This window comes from Phyllostomus hastatus, unplaced genomic scaffold (assembly GCF_019186645.2).
Source record: "Phyllostomus hastatus isolate PE091 unplaced genomic scaffold, TTU_PhHast_1.1 phas_contig_40, whole genome shotgun sequence".
NCBI lineage: Eukaryota > Metazoa > Chordata > Mammalia > Chiroptera > Phyllostomidae > Phyllostomus > Phyllostomus hastatus.
Window position 1 is genome coordinate 65,860,432 of NW_025333872.1, and position 21,193 is coordinate 65,881,624.

Sequence of the window (21,193 nt, forward strand, 5' to 3'; positions counted from 1 at the left end):
AAACAACTAGAAGATCAGGATTTGAAGGAGGATGGCAGTGTAACTGTTAGAAGGCCAAGGAGGGATTGTCTAGGACAACCTCAGATTTTTATATTTCTTTCTAAAGCTAATTTTTAGTGAACTTTAGGATATATATATATATATATACACATATATATCCTATATATGTATATATATATATATATATATATATATATATATATATATCCTATATATGTATATATATATATATATGGCTACCACAAAACACCTGGAACCAGTGGCTTACTTAGTAGGCACTCAGTAAATCTTTTTTTAATGAATGACTGAATAAATTAAATAATTCTTCCCATATGCTTACAAAAGCATGCCTATCATTCAGGACAACTGAATGCAGGGCCACTTAATTCTCTTAGGACTCTAAGGCTTCTGATTGGTTCAACTGAAGGAATATTTCTTATAGACTCATGAATATTACAGGTTCAGTAAAATCAGATTTTTTCATTGAACCTTTTCATTACAAATAAAGAACTTTTAATGCTAGTGATGAGGGATACATAAAAATGTGCATAACAAGCTCCAACCTTAAGTACATTCTTAATGGAAAAATCTTTTATTGATAAATTAACCTTAACAGGGAAAGATTCTTATTTTTTAATACAAATCAATAAATACTCATTAACAAATAATGTGTATATAAAAAGGCTCCATGTTAGGTGCTGAGATATGAATAAAATAAACAAGAAACCACCATGGCTAATGTGGCTCAATGGATTGAGTGCTGGCCTGTGAATGAAAGGGTCACGAGTTCGATTCCCAGTCAGGGCACATGCCTGAATTGTGGGCCATGTCCCCAGTAGGAAGCACACAAGAAGCAGCCACACATTGATGTTTCTCTCTTTCTCCCTCCTTTCCCCTCTTCTGAAAAACAAACAAACAAACAAACAAACAAACAAGAAACCTACCATCAATAGGTTATATTCTAATTCCTAAACAAGAAGACAGTGGTATTTTATGTTTATTTTCATTGAATTTTTGTTGGGTTAATATTTTTCATCAACATTAGTACCCTCAACAGTGGCAGTCAACTAAATTTTGGATAACTTAACAAGAGAAGCTTTTAACTTATATCACAGTAAAATTGGACTAAGAAAGGATCAGAAGCTTAATTCTGTCCCTGTGGATATCATTCTGTATGTAGACATGTGCTTCTTCTATTCTGCTGTTAAGCAAAGCACACCTGGGCTTCCATTTCTTTCATTTAAATGTGTGTGTCTCACATGTGCTTTCAGATCTTCCACATGTCCTCATGTACTTAATACTGTGAAAGAAGTAATTTTTACTCATTAGAACTTTGTTTTTTATCACGTTTTTTTAAAATAATGAAATATTTCAAATATCCAAAATGTTTAAAATGATATAATTATCAGCTTCAAACTTAAAAATTAATGTATTAAAAATATATTAGGATCTTGTGTTTCCTACAAAACACAAGACCAAATTGACCAAACAAGCACAAAAATTCAATCTACTGCTAAAAGCCATTGCAGCAAAATGCATCGGCCATTACTGAGGCCTAAGTTGTCTTCAGAACTCAGAATTAAAAAAAAATTGATATGCACCTTTTGTCCTCTTCTAATTTATTTTGATGGGATATATCTCTAGAAGGTCTATTAAAAATTCAAGGAAGTTAAATAGGGTTTATATCATGCTTAACCAATGACTGGTTGATAATAGTTACCTGCAGAGCTGTGTTAAAGGACTTTACCTGACAGTTTAGCCAGGAGGAGTACCAGGAATGACTAATGATGTCTGTCATGGGCAGAGAAGGAAGGAGAGAGGCCTTGCTACTCTGTTTGGAGTATCTGTCATTATCCCAGAGGCTAGTAAGTGAGTTAGGCACTGAAGTACAAAGTGACAACTCAAATGACTAGTCATCACGGAAGGTGACATTTGAGCTGGCTCTTGAAAAACACAGATCATCCTACAATTAACTAAGAGCTGATTTTCAGTGAACAGAGATGAGAAGATGGCAATATGTGTGACATTTTGGGAGTTTTAAGTAGATTTACTGTGCTAGGGTAGGAAATACCATATAGTGAACTGGTTCAAATGGAAGGTGAAATACTCTTTCATTTAAATTTCTACAAGAAATTTTATGTAACAAACAATTACAAAACACAAAAACAGATATAAGGTACAAGAAATTTTATGTGTTGGTAACAAATTTATAATGTTTACACATCAAAGAAGGCCAAGAACTCTCCATCACTGTCAATATCAGAAGTATTGTTTTCTTCAATTTCTACATTTCCCATATCTTCTGAAGAGTCACTTTCCTCATCCCTGTAGATTCCATCATCCTCTGTTTCATCCATAGCATTGCTGATGCCACATTTTTTAAATGATTTCACAACCACTTCCTTCCTGACACCGTTCCACGATCTTTGGATCCAATCACAAACCTGGGTGATAGATGCTTTTTTGATCCTGCCTGTAGGTGTTAAATTATTACCAGCTGACTGCATCCACAATGTCCACTCTTCCTTCAGTGGCTTCCTTCAAGCCTTAAAGTGCTTGTTTACTGACACAAGAGGTTGCAGTTAACTGGTTAACCCATCAGCTATCATAACAAGTTGGGTTTTCAAGTCCACTGCCATTGCTTTTGCATTTTGTACAACATGGGCTTTGGAGGGATCAAAAAACAAGCACAACTTTTTTTTTAAAGTATTCTTCCAGGCCTTTGTGACCAAACTTTGTTAAATCAGATTTGTATGCCTTCTTCATTTACCCATCTTTCTTCATGCCAGTGGACCATAACACCACTTGGAATCTTTCCTTTGGAAAAGTGTTCTTTTAAAGATGATCGTAGATGGTAGCTTTGTCCCATCTGCACAGAGTGAAATGTGTTTTCTTCACTAGTTTTAACCGCCACCATCTTTGCTCCTTTGACGTCCGCAGTTCTGTTGGACGGCACATCACATGTGAGTGGGACCTCATCCACACTGGTGATTTGGGACAGCTCAAAGTCATAAGTCTTCTGAAGACTGATAAGATAAGAATGAAATTTCAAAGTTTGGTCTCACAGGCTGCTGGAAGTTTGGGGGCAAGTTTTGCTCATGTCCCTGTGCTCAAACCTTCTTTCTTCATAAAGCTGAAGCACCATTTTGGTGTCACTGAGAAATCATCATTTTTTTTTCTTGTGCAATCCTTTTACCTTCTTCTTGTATCATCTTGGTTCAAACAGAGATCCCAGTTGGATGCTGCTCCAGAATCCAGGTCTGCACATAATACTCCACCTCTAGCCACTTTGGAGGCTTCCCCTTGCATTGCCTTCTTGGCATCTGAAGAAGTGTTTCTACCTGTTTCCCCATAATCTGATGGCACTTTCTGTGGAGGAGGTCCAGAGTGTCTCTCGGCACCTCTGCTGCTGTGCTTTTTAGCATATTTAATAACTTTTAGCTTAAAGCTTGCAGTGTACGAGAATCATTTCAACATTTTCCAAGGGATTTTTCAATAATTTCTCCCACTAAAGTGTATAAAGAGAAATGTGCTTTTCACCCCATGGCAATAAAGTCGGCATCACCTGTCTTATTAAGTGGATAACAATTGGCATCATCTCTCTTACTCTGTGGATAGCAGCCCACACTCTTTGTTTTATTTCACTGAATCATTGGCCAAAACTGCTTTTGTTGCAAGTTTGTCATAAGTTCAACAAAACCGACTATGGTATTCCAGGATATTATCTTGAATAGAGATATCATTATTGTTTCTAGAATTACACTTTCAATGCATAAGCATAAATAAAAGAATTAAAAATATTTATATAGATATATAATACTACCCATGTAAAATGTACATCCTTATTTTTCCCTCAAAAATTTGGGTAAAAAGTGCCATTATGCATGGCAAAATACAGTATCTAAGATCATGTGGCTAAAATTGTTATAACACCCAAGTGGTGATATATTTCATATTTTCTGGACTACAGATATGAATTAAAAGAGTATGAGTAATTAGAAATGTTTACTGTGAAATCTGTTTATAACATCAAAGTCTTCTAGAATGGGAATTAAATTAAGTAATTTAAACTTTACACTTGTGCATTAAGAAGAAATTTATAGGTAAAAATATGATAGATAATATATCATTGTATGATATATAAATAGATATGATGTAATATAAATTGATATAAAATAGAGACTACAAATATAACTGAAAGATATTTAACCTCCAATTTTTACTTCTAAAAGCTATGGCTGCTGATATTAGTCAAACTTTTGAAAACAAAATGTTGAGGAAATGACAAATACAGGATGATTTATCTGAGACTTGTCTTAGTACACTGTGCATACCACAGCGAGAAAAGCAAATGATGATACAAGTGCCAAACACAGCAGATATTTTTCTATATTAATCGAACAAAGAATACCTTACTGATACACACTAGGCACTGTATAAATTACTTTATCTACCTTATTTCATATACCTCAAAACAACCTTATAAAAGGTGGGTACATTGTGCCAATTTTTTCAGTGAAGAAACCAAGACTCAGAAGTCCACTCATCAGAGACTTACACTGAATTATCTGCAGAGTTGGATAGAACTTGGGTTTCTGTGACTTTTTTGATGCTTTGCCTCACCAAGACTATAAAGCAGGGGTGTCCAACCTATTGGCTTCTCTGGGCCACACTGGGGGAAGAAGAGTTGTCTTGGGCCACACATTAAATACACATACACTGACAAAAACTGATGAGCAAAAAAAAAAGTCCATGCATAATTTTTGTGATGCCTACTACCACAGATAAGCAAAAATATCCTAACATAATAACCCTAATTAGGCAGTGGCCCTTTCAATAATCTTTTAAAATTGTTGAGGAAGTCCCAAATTTGTGACCACTAATATAAAAAATGTATATATTTAAGTAATAAAACTTAGTATCATACTTAGTAACAAAATTAAGTAATGTTTTAAGTAAATCCATGATTTTGTGTTGGGCTGCATTCGTAGCCATCCTGGGCTGCATGCAGCCTGTGGGCTGTGCATTAGACACCTCTACTATAAAGAAACATTAACATTCTTCTATATTGTTTTGTTGTTGTTTTAAAATTAGTTATTCAATGCCATATAAATATATCCAGTCTTGCTTATTTTAGGTCATTTACAATACACTTCCTTCCTGAAGCTCTTTCCAAATAAAAGAGAGAGAAGAGATTATTCTTCCTTACTAAATAATACATATTTACATTTTAGGTATGAAGCATAAATGTTCATTCCTGAGCCTTGCATTCTGTAACATCTTGATTTATTGCTTAACAATTGATATATTATTCATCTAAATAGTTTCCTTAGTTGAAAAGAAACACTCAAATGGAAATTAGGAGGCTTTCAGAATTACTTAAAGACTTCATAATTATATTCAGTATTAAACAGAAATAGTGATATGGTATTATATTATCAGATATATTCCTGTAAATATAAAAGCCATAGGATTGGTGTTCACTTTAGTGATGTGATGAAATAAGAAAATTAAAAATGAATGGAATGTATATGAGAAAATAAATGTTATATGAACCTATTGTAGTAATCATTACAATATATGTAAATCAACCAAGCATGCTGTATTCCTTAAACTTATACAGTGATGTGTATCAATTATGTCTCAGTAAAACTGGGGAGAAAAATTGAGAAACAACATGCTTGCCTGCTTGCTAACTAAACAAATAGAAGTATTTCACAAGTATTTCTGTAAGTAAAATTAATGTAAATACCTACAAGTACAAAAATAAAATCTGGACATGGTATTCTTGTGGTGGAAGAAATATGGACAAAAAACAAGAAGATGAATTCTGTGTGAAAATGAATAGGCTCTCATGTCTTGAAAAATAATTAAAAACAAGATGTTCAGAGGGAAAGAGTAACCTGGAAACAAAATTGTCAAAAAAGACCTATGATAATAGAGAAGAACAAATTAGAAATGAGGCTGAAATGTGACGGTGTACAGGAATGTGTTGATGGTTTTAGAGTCGCCTGGGGAAGCATCCCATTACAGGCAGGAGGGAGCTGTGCCTCTTCACAGGGCCGAGACACCATTGCAATCGGAATAATAAGTAATATTTCTGTTTGGGGTTTCCCATTACCAGAAAATTATAGCCAATGTGGAAGAAGTACAGGGAAGAGTAATAATAGTGGTTAGGGAACTGCCAGGATTACTTGTAGGAGAGATGATTAAAAGAATTAAATAGCCTAGTAAGGGACAGCTAAGGGGGAGTGAGTATTTACAATCACACAGAGAATGTTAACCCAAGAGAGAGCCATGTCAATTATTTACCATGTTGATAAGCTCCATAATTATAAGCAATTTAGTGATATTCAGAAGAAGAGGACTGAGGACAACAATCATAAGACCCACTTGAGCACCGAATGAAGAGTGTGCTCAGGAGCACAGGCTAGGTTTACAGTTTGCAATTGTAGCTTCGATGACTTTGAACATTTCTGAGGATCGCATGTGTTCTTTTTCCCTCTTTAGTCCTTTTCCTCCTTATAGCTTTTATTCCTCTCATTTGAACTGTAAATCCTGTGTTTCTTTGTGTCAATACGATCTATGGATCATCTGTGGATTCCTGTCCACTTAAATATACCAGCTTTTAAAATTTATGTCTCAGCCTTGAGCTAACAATCATTTCACAAGCACTGGAAGCAACCTTTTCCTCACAAATTTACCTTGCTTTCATCCGTGGGGATATCCTACTTCCAGGTGCTCTGTAATGCAATTCTATACCCAGAATTTCTCAGTGTTCTCATAAAAGGCATAAATAAGGCATGGCTATTGGTAACTCATTTTAAATGTTGTGTCATAGCATTCGGTGTTTCCTAGCTATCAAGTTGCCTTAATGTAAACCTTAAACAGGCTTGGCTTTGAGTTATGTATACAGGGAAATGTAATAAAATATATAAGCAGTCCCACAGAAATGTAAACCAGGGGGACAGTATTCTTTTTATTGTGGAACAGCTGTCTTCTTTTAAAATACTGTGAAGTTGTATCATTTAAGCTTTATAAAGAAGCAACTGCATAAAGCAAAAATGGAGAGATGCTTTAAAAAACAAATGCCATCATCCTCAGTGGTATGCAGAAATAGTCTAAAAAAGAGATGAAAATGAGAGCAATCTAGTTATTAGCACTCAAGGAAGACTGAAGTGCCTTTACTGATGCCTCTGTTCATAGCTCTTTCATCCCCTTAGGAAAAATGTTCTCATAATTAAGAATTAAAATATTCCATGTTCTTTACAAAATCCAATGCCATTTCTAGGATGTCTGAAGGGTGATGTGGGAGAACTTACAACTACAAACACAAGAAATATATTTTAATTGTTATGCTATGGAAAATAGTAAATTTACATCTAGAGAAATTCTTATTTTCTCTCTCTTTTCTTTCTCTTTTTTCCTCCCTCTTTTCTGCTTCAATTGATACTATTTGTTAAAAGTGACCTATTAAATTGTTTTGATGAATTGAAATGATATAGCCCATGTGAATCATAAGAAGAGTAAGGGATTGTCCCTATTTTTTTTTTGTTCAGATGATGCACCTAATTTACAGATGGTACATGTATCTTCTTCTGTGACTGGAGATGAAGATTGTATATTTAGAGCTACAGTCAGAGCTTCCTCTTGTTTTTTTGTGGTAAGTGCCACTTGGATCTACTACTGTGTTTGGTACAAGTTTTCAAAAAGAGTAATGTGTATTGCTAAGTCTTCCAGACACTGATTGTAGGATAATACCCAGAGAGATAGCCAATTATTCCTGATTTCAGAGAAAACCCTGTCTTTTCTAACCTGTGCAGATACTTCATACATCTGCATTCCAGTTCAAAAGAAATAAATAGGTTAAATATGTGTCTAGAAATCCTTGTTCAGTACTGCTTGGTAAGAGAGCACATCATTGTTGCTCAATCCTGACTTACTGTGTTTAGTGTGGAAATGGGAGAAACTCATTGAAAATCTTGACCTGCCTGCCTTACTTTGCTAGAGCAGTGATGATGGAGCATTAAAGGAATTAAAGAGATGTGAAACTAAAAGGGGCCCATTTACATCACAGGCATACCGTGATTGATTGCATATTTCTCTTAGTGGATCTCTAAGTGAAATGAGAGCCCAGTTCTAAGAACAGCAGTAGTAAGAGAGGAAATAAAGACCAGTGCCTGAGAACATCCTGTGTCAAGGTGTTAACTCAGGACTTGGATGTCAAGGGGCATCAGTTTCTAGTCCTTTTATTTTTGTAAAACCAAGTTTTACATAAACATTTTTTCATTGTACATATGCACCTATGTATATGCATGTATACACATTGTATGTACAGACATGCACAAAAATATAGTTTACTTAGAAAATTGATAACTGTAGAAAAAACAGAAAGTTAGAAAAATGAATATTTCTATAACTCAATGATAGTTAGGAAATTACTGCTAATATCTCTTCTGGTTTTTCCCCCGGCTTTTTTTTAAATGTAGTTGTGATTATCCTGCATTTTGTATTGTATTTTTTATATATAAAATGATAATGAACATTTCATGTGCTTCTATAAACTCTTTATAAACAACATTTTAAATGTATTTTAAGAGGTCACACAGTAAATAATTTGGTACCTTATTTAACCATTTCCCATATTTGGGACTTTTCATTTCTCTCTTTTTAGCTTTCTTTTTTTCATTTCCCCCCTTTTTTCCTCATTTTTTTTTGCTTTTTCTTTTAATGAGGATTCTGTGCCAAAACTTTGAGATATGGGTGGAGGTTTAAAATTGGTAAGAAGGTTTGCTTCAGGGAAATATCTATATCCATTGGTTTTGGATGTTGATGAACCTCATCGCAGGAAAAAAAAACACATGAAGGCAATGACATTCCTTCAAAAGAAAACCTTGAATCATGTTTGCACATAAGTGTGTATGTGTGTGAATGTGAGTCTGTGTATGCAGATATAAGTGGATGCACCCATACACGTGTGCTTTCTGTGCATTTGTGTATGTGTGTATGTATGTATGTGTCTGTGTACCTGTGTGATAGCTGGAGGTGTTGGATGTCAGTCAGGTAATAGGCTAGGCTTCGGGGAGAGATGAGTAGTTCTGCCAAACAGAATTTCTGAAATGCATTTGTGATCAAGCAGGCTCCACAACATGACTTCATGGTTTTGGTGTAATGTGACAGCACAGGCATTTTTTTTGTCTCCTGCTTTACTTTCAAATTGACATATGACATTGTATAAGTTTTAGATGCACAATATTGTGATTTGATGCATGCATTTATTGCAAAATGATTATATTGTGGATACTTTGTTCAGTCTGGTTGCTCTACTATCTGGGCACTTTGAAGGAGAGGAGAGGAAGAGCAATGGGTTTAAACTGAAGACATCTGTTGGTAATTGTTTGATAGCCATGTAATACCCATGAAAAGGTGCTGTGTAACTCCACATTGAGCATAGCCATGGAAGAGAGCATTGATTTTCTAGTTTCAAGAGGCTACTGAGAAGAAACAGCAGTATTCTTGTGGACACTGGATATGGGTCAAGTACAAGGACTTCAGCTGAAGTCAGTGGAGGCCAGCGAATCGGGGAAGGCAGAGGCCTCAGAGGGTGACAGCCCTGAATAAGGTGGAGGCGAACCTAAGGTACATTCATGGACTTTCAACAAGTATTTGAGAAGAGCTAAGAGCCAGGAAAGTTGAAGTATTGGGATTCAGGTACTAATGTTAATGGAAATTTACTGATAGATTAAGGGAGATTTGGGTCACATGACTAAATCCACATTAATTAATCTTTGTTTGTAAGGGTCTCCCTTTCCAATATTTCTAATTCTTTCTTAAAGATAGATTATCAGATGAAAGCTTTTCAGTTTGAACTTGCCCCCAAACAAACCCTGATACAAGTAATTGTGTGCAAGGAGTTTATTTGAAACATCCCAGGATGCCCAAGTGAGGAACTGGGGAAAATGAGTTGAGAAAAGCCAAGACAGTGTGCTGTAATGAGTGATTGATCTGTGCAGGAAACTAGGACTCAAAGTGTGGGCCCTCTGAGAAACCAGCACACAGGGACCAGTGAGCAGGCTGAGGGTTTGGTGCATTGCTGTTGACTAGTATATATCCTGTTTCTTTGAGGGTTACTCCAGGCACATTATCTCCCTCTTGCCTCCAGGAAATGTCTCCTTGTAGCTGAACAGGATCATAAGAAGAGAGATGTGCGTATATGAGGTGTAAAAATTGTCAACAGGATGAAAATTCTCTATTGGCACTGCCAGCTCACTTCAGTGGGCGGAGAGGTAAGGAATGGGCGTTGACAGATCTTCTGCACTGGGCTTACCACATCTCTCTCCATTTCAGTCCCCTGTTCTTGTGATTAGGTACCAGCTATGTAGAATTGCCATTCCTTTGCTTTGTGACATCTGGGAATCACAAGTTTGCTAGGTGCCTGGGATAAACTGTGTCTCAAGCTTTTCCCTATCTCTGCTGTAGTCCTCTTAAACAACCAAGGCACGGAGACTGTTCTGCATTGAAGGTCAACAGTGATGTTCTTTTCTCCATGCAGAGAAGACATATTGGAGCAGAATCCAGCTTGAAATATGGGACTGTGCTGCCATAGCCAACCTCACTCTGAGGATGGCCTAATTGATTTAGAGTTTTGGCTTATGCCTTTGAAAATTCTCTTTATTTCCACCCCAAATTTAAGTTGTCTGATGTCAGTATCTATTTCTTTACATAGCATTTCTTGCATTTTCCAGTTCTCTCTCATTCTACTTGTAATAAATCAGGAAAGAAACATTTTTACTTTTCCTGTGTTCCATCTTTCTTTATTCCTTCTTAGTTAAGAATTTTGAAAAAAATACAGTACTTTATACTCCCTCACCAAGCAGTTACACTTCAATACATTAACATCTGGTTTCCAACTTCATCATTTCACTAAGACTGTTCTCATATCGACCAAGTACATACTGGCAAATACAATCAGTACTTTTTGTTTTTATTCTATTTGAACTTACTAATTGTTCTGTTAATATCAAGACTGATATCTACCATACAATGAACACTTCCACTTGTACAATGCATAACAGTCATGTTAAAAGCTAAGGTCATCGTCTTTCAAATGAACCACTCTCCCAATCCTGTTCCAGTTTTGCTCCTTCTGCTCTGTGTTTTGCCTTGATGACTAGCATTATCATCTGACTATAACCTAAAGGGGGAAAAAGATGGAGTCATTTCAGACAATTCTCTATCACTTCTTTTTCATATACCATCAGTCTTTTTTTACTTCCTAAATAAAATCTGTTTCCAAGACTACACAGTAAGTCATAAAAAACCAATATTTCTTAGACTATGAATCTGTCTAATATTTGGAAATTTTAGTCTCCCTCAAGATCTTTCTAAACTTTTCCTGGTATTTCCAGTGGGTATCTCATATTTACTTCAAGAACTTGTCATTCCTTTCAGATCTGTATTAGCCTCTTTACCCTATATCTGCTATTGCTTCTGAAATCAACAGGAAATTATGTCACCAGTATCATATCACAGCAGTCCCCAGGGCCACTGCTGCTGCCTTACAAAAATGTTGCTGCTACTTCTGATGTTCATGTGATTTGCATTAAGGCTGTGGAAAGTTAACACTTAATGTACTAAAGTTGTTGATCCTTGGTGTCCAGGACACTGATGTTATGACCCCTAGTTGCTGTCGCTACTACTATTGTATCTGTTAGTGCCACTGCATGCCTATTGATGGTTATACCAACAGTTTCTTAAATTATTTTTCTTCTTCATGATATTCCCTGATCATCTGTTCGATTAGACTCTTGGCCAGCTTTGGGAACTTGTCTTCCAGACAAGCCCAGATACAACTGAATCCTAAGGCAAATGGAATTTAGGCTTAAGGTTGGAATCTGCTACATCCAGTTTCTAGTAAAATACTTGAAATTTCTCTAATTGTCTTACCTAAGATTTCCAAAATAGAATGATAGGATTGAAAAGAAAAAGTTATTTGTCTGGGCCTCTCCATCATCCCTTCTGGGAAGTGACTCTCAGATGCAAGGATAGGCTGTGGATGTGACACTTTCTCATGGCACTTAGAAGAAAAGGCAATAGAAGAAAAGCAATGCCCTGGCAGTACCTCATATACCCCTTGTACTTTGGCAGTGATAGGTTGCTCCTGGGGGTGACAGTCCTCACTCTCATCACCTATCCCTCTCACATCTGGCAGTGAGACCTCCATGACCCTCTGAGATCCTTCACTCACCTGTGGAATCTTACTTGGAGGAGCAACATATGTAAAAGACAATACACATATCTTCCATCCTTTGTATACGGGACGACCACACTGCCCAGGCAAGGGTAGCAGTCATTCTTCTCCAATCCTTTTATGAACTATTAGTGCTAGAGTTTCCTTAGAGATTGAACATGATGTTCTCCAAAACCAGAAGGATTAAATCCTTCTCTTCATTTTTTACTCATCATCCGGTCCAGGAGTGAGATCATTTTAGTCATTGGTGACAATTTCAGTGGGTTCACTTTCCTATCTACACTTAGTACTCAGGAAGAGCCCAGATGGTCTTTCTCTGTCTGAGGAATAGCTGTCCATTAGTCACTGACAATCCTTCTGCTACTCCCACAGCCAGACCATCACAGCCAACAGTGCTCCTGTGATCTGCGTCATTGCTTTGGTCACCTGCTCTGCTGCTTACACTGCTGCACTGAGCCCGGAGGGCAGGACACCTGGAATCTGCATGTCCTATGAAGACAAGGAGAATGTGTTGCTTTCCTGTGTGTTCTTACAAGCTAGGCCAGAGGGCAATTTAAGTAGTAGATACTTAGGGATTTCCCCAACAAATAACTGCCTACTACATTGATTAATCCTGCTAATCTCGAACCAAAATTGTACCTTGACTTTCTATTCTGTTAGGATGAGCTCTAATTTTTAGGATGTTCAAGTTTTCATGTAAATAGACCTCTGAGGAGTCTACTTCATTTGATTTCTTGATATTTCCAGTCATCCCAGATTCTCAATGTATTAGTAGTTTACATATACATATTTCTATATTACTTCTCCAGTATTATTCCTCAGGGTTAGACACCAATTTCTAAAGCTTGATGATGAAATCCCAAGCTAGCCAAAGCTGAGTTCAAATCCCTGCTCTGCTGATTCATAATTATGTGGGCCTTTGCATGTTTTTAGCATCCTGTCTTTTCCTAACTTGAATCACCTTTATAATAAAAATAACAGCACATGCCTTGTAGAGTGATAGTGGGACTGAATGAGCTAATGCATCTGAAGCACTAAGAATGGAAGTCAACACATAATATATGATCCATAAATGGTAGCTGCTATTTTTGTTATCACTTTTTCCTGGATTAGAACAAAATTGTCTTAACTGGTCTCATAATCTTTTTGGGAGCTTTTGCAGTCTATTCTCCACACTGTTATAAGAGCTATCTTTCTGAAAGTGAATTGTGATTACATCACTCTTTCTCTTAACACCTCCAATTGATCTTCATAGCTTTCCTCATGATACTTAGATTCCTCCGCCTGACACACTGACATGCAGACCCATTCTAATCTGGTGCTGTCTCACCAGTTTTATCTCCTGCCAGTCTTTCCCATACTTCCACTGCTCTTAGCATAAACAAAGCACGCTAGTCTGTGTGTTCTCGATGTTGTGTATATTTCTATTCACGGGCAATTTTTGTCCCTATGTTCCCTCTCTTTAATTTCTACTCATTCTTTAAAATGCAGCAAAAGCACCACAGCCCCCAAGAAACTCTCCAGTTCTCTGAGTTTGATGAAGAGGAGATCACTGCCTCCTAAACCCCTTCTAAACACATCCATCCTGGCACTTGTCATGTGGTGCTCTAATTATCCCTTTTCTGTCTGCTGACTCTTTTAAATTAAAAGCTCTCCAAAAACAAACAGCATGTATTATCATATATCCTCAAGGCTTATAAGCCATTTAGGAAATAGGGGATACTTCATGCATGTTGAAGAAGTACTTGACAGAGGAAATGAATAAAAAACTAAGATATGAGTGGGAAGAAAGGCACAGTGACATGCAGAGGAAGGACCAAAGACTTCCTCTCCCGCACTTGGGTTCCACTTTGCATTGTCAGGAAGGTAAAGTGGATCTTGGAAGTGTCAGGGCTTTTTAATAATACCTTAGGAAGTATGTGATAGGAAGGTTTTGGGATTCTTAGATATTGCTGGCATAAATTTATACTTGGGTTAAGTTGTAGAAAGTATTATTGTCCTGAAACTGTCCTTCCTCCAGACTGGAAAATAGTTGGGTTACTTATTTGTACACAGGAATCTTTTTAGAACAAATCTCAAATATCTGATGTGTTGATATTTCAATGATCTTATTTCTTTCTATAAGCTTCTCAGTGTCATACATTCTCTTTCTCTTTTATTCTTCACAGCAAATGGGATGGCTTAATACATGTTCACATATGAAATGATAGCTGCATGGCATAATATAGTGGTAATGAAGGAAAACATGGCTGAAAGCCTGAATAGAATTTCTATGAAAAGAAGCCTTAAATTCATACTTGTGTGAAGGTTATTTAGATAATTTAATATTTCTTCTTTCTACAAAATTTTCTCATAACACATAGTTTGTTTATAAAAATGCAAAGTGCTTGAGACTGAATTATTCAGTAGGTATAAGACTTTATCTCTATTAAGTAAATGTGGTTTTAAAACCTTTATTAGAAGCAGAATTTCCCATGGCCCTATTTGACCTAATAATCACATTATTTGAAAAGCTTAACAATTCTACAATAATAAAAATATTTTTACATGGCAGTATTATCCAAAAAAGACATAGACAATTTTATGCTCTTACCATAAATATAATACAGTATTTCACATTCTCTGCTACTGGAATTCAGTTATTGGGTTTTTAATAAAGCACATCATCAGTAAATTGAAAAGATGGTTTAAGGCAAAAAATTTTTTAAAATAACTCCATAAGCACTTGAAACCATAAAATTGTAAACATTCAATGCTTATAAGTAGGGCTTTCAAGGAAGTTAAATGACTTCTTACACTTGTTAGAATAGGGGTATATGATGCTGACTTAATAATCATAGAAAATAAATATTTGAAATTACCTCTATTTTTAATTGGAATAATCTGTGCTGATATTATCACATTAAATTAAAATAAAACATGATGAATTCAGAAGGCAATATGTAGACAATTATTAATTTATTGAATAGTTATTCTACTAAAGTTCCTCTGTGTATTCATCAAGTAGAACTTTGAGAACACATTGATTAAAGTGGTAGTTAGGTTTTCAGATCAACAAATGGAATTTACTTTTTTAAGAAGTAAAGTACTAAATATTAAAATACCATTCCATTGAGAATGTACATTAAATATTTTGGCTGGGATTTAAGGACCACATCTTGTTTTGTCGCAGTGGGCATGAGAATTACCAACCATAAATCACAGGATTCTTATAGCTACAGTGACCATATGTATTGGATTTTCTGAGCTGGTTCTGCTAGCATATGATGTTAAGGAGCAACCACTCTAATGTGAGCTCCTTAGGGACCACAGTTACTGTGGTCACTCAACATCTCAGCTTGATTCACAGAATATAGCAAAGAACAATAAAAACACTATCCCTGCCCTCATAGAACTTTTTGTATAATGTGGGAGACACAATTAACATATGATACAAAAATTATTACCATTAAAATGAGCATTACAAAGGGAAAAGACAAGAGGGTAGGTAAGCATGTAAGAAAGAACTGAATATTGTCATAACTTGGAGTGATCAGGAGATGTGTCCATGAAAAAGTAGAATTCACAGGAATAGTAGATCAGTAAATGTGAGGAAGTAAAATTGTTGAAGACTTTGAAGAAGAAGTATGAATATATCAGAGATGATATATAAGAGTTGAGAGATGGCCTAGATTACTAGATTACAACAAATTAACAATGTGACAATGTGTAATATTAAAAAGGAAATCAAGGGCTAGGTGGTGTAGGGCCTTCTTAAATACCTTAATAATGATCCTGGACTTTGGGCTAAGTGTAATGGGAGGTCATTGGAGAGATTTAACAGAGGGGCATCTTGATTAAATTTTTATTCACTGCCGATAAATGCTTACCTGGATTAAATAACTGACTTATCTGGAAAAAAGCAGCAGTGGCTCTAGAGGTGGTTGTTGCTAGTGGGAGAGTACTCACTGATTCCTTCACCCTAAGGCATGCCTCACAGATTTCTGGCAGTAGTGACTTCTAGCAGCTACTTTGGTTGACAGCTCTTCTGCAGTTGACAGCTCTTATGTACTGTCATGTCTAGTTTCATGTCTAGATTTTGGTCATTTGTATGTGACCAAAATCTTCTAGCTATCTGCCCTACCATACATTTAAGTAAGGTGACCAACAATTTCAGTTTCCCCACTAGTACAGAGTTTCCAGGGAAGCAAGCCTTTCAGATCTAAAATCAGAACAGTGGTAGAGCGACCAAGATCATCAGTTACCCTATAGATAAGCCAGAATTCAGTAGTCATTCAGCTTATTATTGTAAAGCCCTTGTGGTAGAAAATGCATTATTTCCCTTGATACTCGATACTACCATTTTTATTAACTAAAAATCTACAATTTCTGACCATATGGCAGCATGGTAAGGCACCAGAGGTGGGATTTATAATTAGTTTCTCTTAAAATTATATACTCTGTTTCCTATATATATCAAAGTTAATATACACTTCTTGTGCAACTCATTTCAAATAAAAATATTCTTATCACACATGCTCATTAAATTACAGTTTGGAAAATAGATATTTAAGGCACATAATTAGATATTGTGTAAAAATACCACCCTGAAATGAACCAGTAAAATTACATGGATAGGATTGTTAGCATCATAGGGAGTCAGAAATCACTTCCAACTTCATGTTCTTTGTAACTGGAATTTTTGTTCTTTGCTCTTGTCTCTTTTATGTGTACTGCACTGCCCTCTCTTATTAGTATTTTGAACACAGAAGAATAAGGAAGCATTCAGTCTTCCATTCAGCAGGTCAGGCAATACGTTTTGAGTGGAGGAGGTTAGAGCTATAAATATGCTATATTATTGATGAAATTTCTATTCCTCTTATGCACAAAATATTGAAAGCTAAAGACCAAAAAAATAAATAAGGAGAACGTCACATGAATCAACGCAGTCCTGTTGTAATCATGGCCTCAAATTTCAGGTAGATTCTCTACGGCTTAATGAACAGAATCATGTGAATCCCACATGTTTATTTTGCTTCAGGAAATATTTCAGTGTCATTAAGTTCTGCTTCTTGCCTAAACAAAAGTTCACTCATAATTACTTATCATTTAGGAAAGTTCTGAATTCTTTGGTAGGAAGGCCCTTTCTACTATTTTTTCATTGTTGTTGTTCTGAAGATCCACCAAGTTTCATAGAGATTATCTCATGAAATAATTGAAATTACTGTGATTGGTGAAAAAATGCTAAAGGGAGATGTCTTATATCATTTTAGGATCTTAGAGATTCTTTAATTCAAAAGAACTGATTTAAAGGAAAATGAGGCTAAAGATACATGCAAGTCTCATTGGAGATTAGTGAAACTGGAACTATGACATGGATATATTTCCTTTCTGTGATCTTAGTGCTCTATCCATTTTTTCACTCCGTAAATTCCCCTTATGTTGACCCAAACTCAACATTTGAAACTTTGACTTCACCTAGACCCACTATTTCTAGCGGTGCGGATGGTTAAAGAATTTCTTCAATATAAATTTCAAAGGCCCAGTGCCTTAACCTAAGTTCCTCATTAACAACTCTTTCTCCCACCTACCACTAGACATGCAAAAATTTGATATAGTCTCAGGGTGGGGAAAAGGATGTAGTTTTAAAAGGTTTAAATGTATAAAGTTCCCTAGGCAATTCTGATATGATGAACTCCCTGTCCAGCATTGAGAACATTGCTCTAAGCAAATGTATTGTTGTGGATTTGGGGAAAAAACAAACAAACAAACATAAAACATTGGTTTTAAAAATGAGTTTTAACTTATGGAAAGGTATGATTAGTATAGAAATTTTATAATCGTGTATTCATACTTTTTTACATTTTGTCACTTTTATCTGTTTATGTAAAAATGCTCTCAGATGTATAAAGTTAGAAAATCTCTAAATGATCATTGAATGTCACTATTTAAAATAAATCACCATGCTCCTCTCCAGTTAATGTGATCTGCTAAACAAAAATTTGATTAATCCACTGTTTCATCATGGACTGTGTGGCTAGGCTATGTGACCCAGGTTAATGGCAGGTAAGTGCCACAGAGAGAAGAGATCAGTACAAGATTTGAGGTCACTGTGAACAGATAATATTCACACAAGGCTCAAGTGGTAGAGCATTTATTTACAGCAGGAGAAAATAAAGAGTGAACAAGATCTAGACCCTTGAATGTGTCAGTCCCCCATGGCCAGTGCATCCACTCTGCAGCCATCTAAGGCAATGTAGCTACATACCCCCACTATGTGCTGTAGTGGAAGGATCCCATCCTTCTACCCCAACCACTGGAGTCTGAAAAATTGTCTACAGCAGTGTTCTCCATCCTACACAGGGAGTTTATATAAGAATGACCTAGGTAATTTTTAAAGTTCAAAATTACATTCTTTCCCCATCCTGAAGGTATGTCAAAATTTTATGAATTTTTCATTTTATGTAAAACTGGGAATTTGCCTGAGAACTACTGACTAAAGTGCTTTAGCAAAACAAAGGAATACACATGGAGTGTGAACCACAAAGTGATAATATCACACAAGGAAATAAACCCACCACAGACTGTAAGGATTCTTTATCTCTTGATAAGCAAGTGTTCCAGGCCCAAGACCCATTGTTATGTAGCCAAGTGGGGTTCAAAATCTGCATGCATGTCCAACAGAGAGGCCAGAGTTCTCTAAACTACCAAGTGATGCTGCTACATCTACTACTAAGTGAGGGTCTTAAGAACACTTAATCCCACATTTCCTATGCCTTGGACTGGGGTTCCTCAAGGGTACTGCTATAACTTGTTACTAACATCTAATGAAGTATTCTGAGCTAAGACTGTAGGCATGTATCACCCATCTCTTAGCAGTACAGGGTCTTCAGCCCATGGGGGCTACGGCAACTTCATCCAGGCTATGCCCATTTATGACATCAAGCCTCTGAAAGCACCTGAGACTTCAGAAAGCATCCTCACAGCTACTGCAACCATTTTAGAACTTTGAGTCCATTTGATCCCACTGTTCATTATTGCCTCTCAAAATTCAGGTTATCTATTTTTTCCCCATACTTACTCTTTTATTTCCCACAATTGTGCCTATTCATCTCTTCCTTCCATTACAAATAATCTCTACAATATTCTCAGGCTGTTCAGAGAATTCTTGTATGTCCCTCTCTCAGATGGAGCCTGATAACATACCCCCCTTAGGAATCCCATGTTAAGGCTGCTCAGGTAGTCTCCCTTAAACCTACGTGCATGGGTCTTGGAGGTAAGAGCAGCATTCTCCTTACTCCCCATTGCTTTTCCCTTCTACATTCTACTGCAAGAGTTCCTTCTATTTTGGCAGTCAGGCCATCGGAGTGTCCATCCTATACCTTGGGTTGTCATGGCCACTTTCATATATTCACAGTGAATGCTGACATCCAGCTTATAGTCTCTCTCCCTCCGCCTCAATTCTTGCCATTGCATTTCTGCAGGTCATGACTTACTAAATCCAATGTACACTTTTCAGTCTTTACTTATTTAACCTTCTGAATCATGTATCCTCCTAGTCCTACACACTAGGACTTCCATTTTTTCTGGACCTCTCCCTTTGGGTGGGGTGGAGTAATAATGATCAGTTCTATAGGGCTCATTTTGCCACCTCTTAGCCATAAGAAAAGCCTTTAAAGTAAAAGATGTTGGTTGAATTTTTATGAGCTAATTCCATTTTATCATTGTAAGTATCACATGAGATGTTCAGGGAGGTGGTTGTTGTAAAGGAGAGAAAATGGCACAAAGAGAACAAGTAGTTTACTCTGAGTTGCACAAGACAGCAGAAGCTGAAGGTCACACTTAGGTCTCTTTTTGTTGCTCCTTCTGCTGTGCTCAGATGTGTTAGTGAAAAGGAAAGGTATAGAAAATGCACTTATAAGTGGATTTTAAATTTAAAATTTTTCTTTTATTTAAGAGTAAGTAGCATATGATGGAAGTAACTATTAAAGTATGAATTCTGAGGTAGATTTCCTAAATAATCTTGCATTCAGCATATTCCTTCAGAGCTTATTTAAATGTATTTATTAGGTGACATGACTTTCCATCTACAATTTCTATGTGTTTTGATGTGAAAGAACCACCCTGTGAAACTTGCAATTAAAAGCAGAATAATAATTTTTATGTAACCTCTGTAGCAAAAGAATCTTAATGGTGTGTAATAAAATGTTGAAATAAGATACATTTTAATTAGGTAATAAGGGCAAGCTTTGTTTATTAACTACTCTGGAGGTTGTAATGAGTGAGCTGTGAATATCTAAGGGCACTGATAAGAAAATGAGAACATTTAACAATTTTGAAAACTTATTATGGAGAAGTTAGTCTTGCACATGCTTATTTAAAAATGAAGGAGAAATAGAAAACTTTTCTGCTGGCTCCTCACGATATATCTTGAACATACCTTTCTTTGTTCTTTAATATTTTTTGAAAATGTTATTTTTATACTTAAATATTTACAGACCAAGTTCCCTGTCCCAAAATGAACAAAATCAAGCTGAACCATCTTTTTGCATCTTAGTGTTCTGCAGGAGTGTGCTATAGCTATGTCTTCCTTTATTTCACCAGGGAGCTGTGACCCCCACTCCATTACATCTAGATCCAAGAGAAAAAAACAGTCTGCTTAAGCAGAAGATAACCAGAATCTTATAAGTTGCAGAGCTAGTCAGAGCAGGCACATGATGTCAGCTGAGGTGGATCTGGATGTGAAGTTCCTGGCCTTTCAGCCATGTCCATCAAAATTAATATCAGTTTCTCATGATTACCCTGTATTGCCACATTATCACTGAAATTAGTTTTTCAAATGAAACTTCCATTGGTATGTCTTTGGGGTGTAATCCAATCTTTCTAAGAAAGTTAATCTTCCAAAATTCTGAAAGGCAAATTGATGGCTGTGTATTCTCTTGCCATGTACACTGTTGAGATATA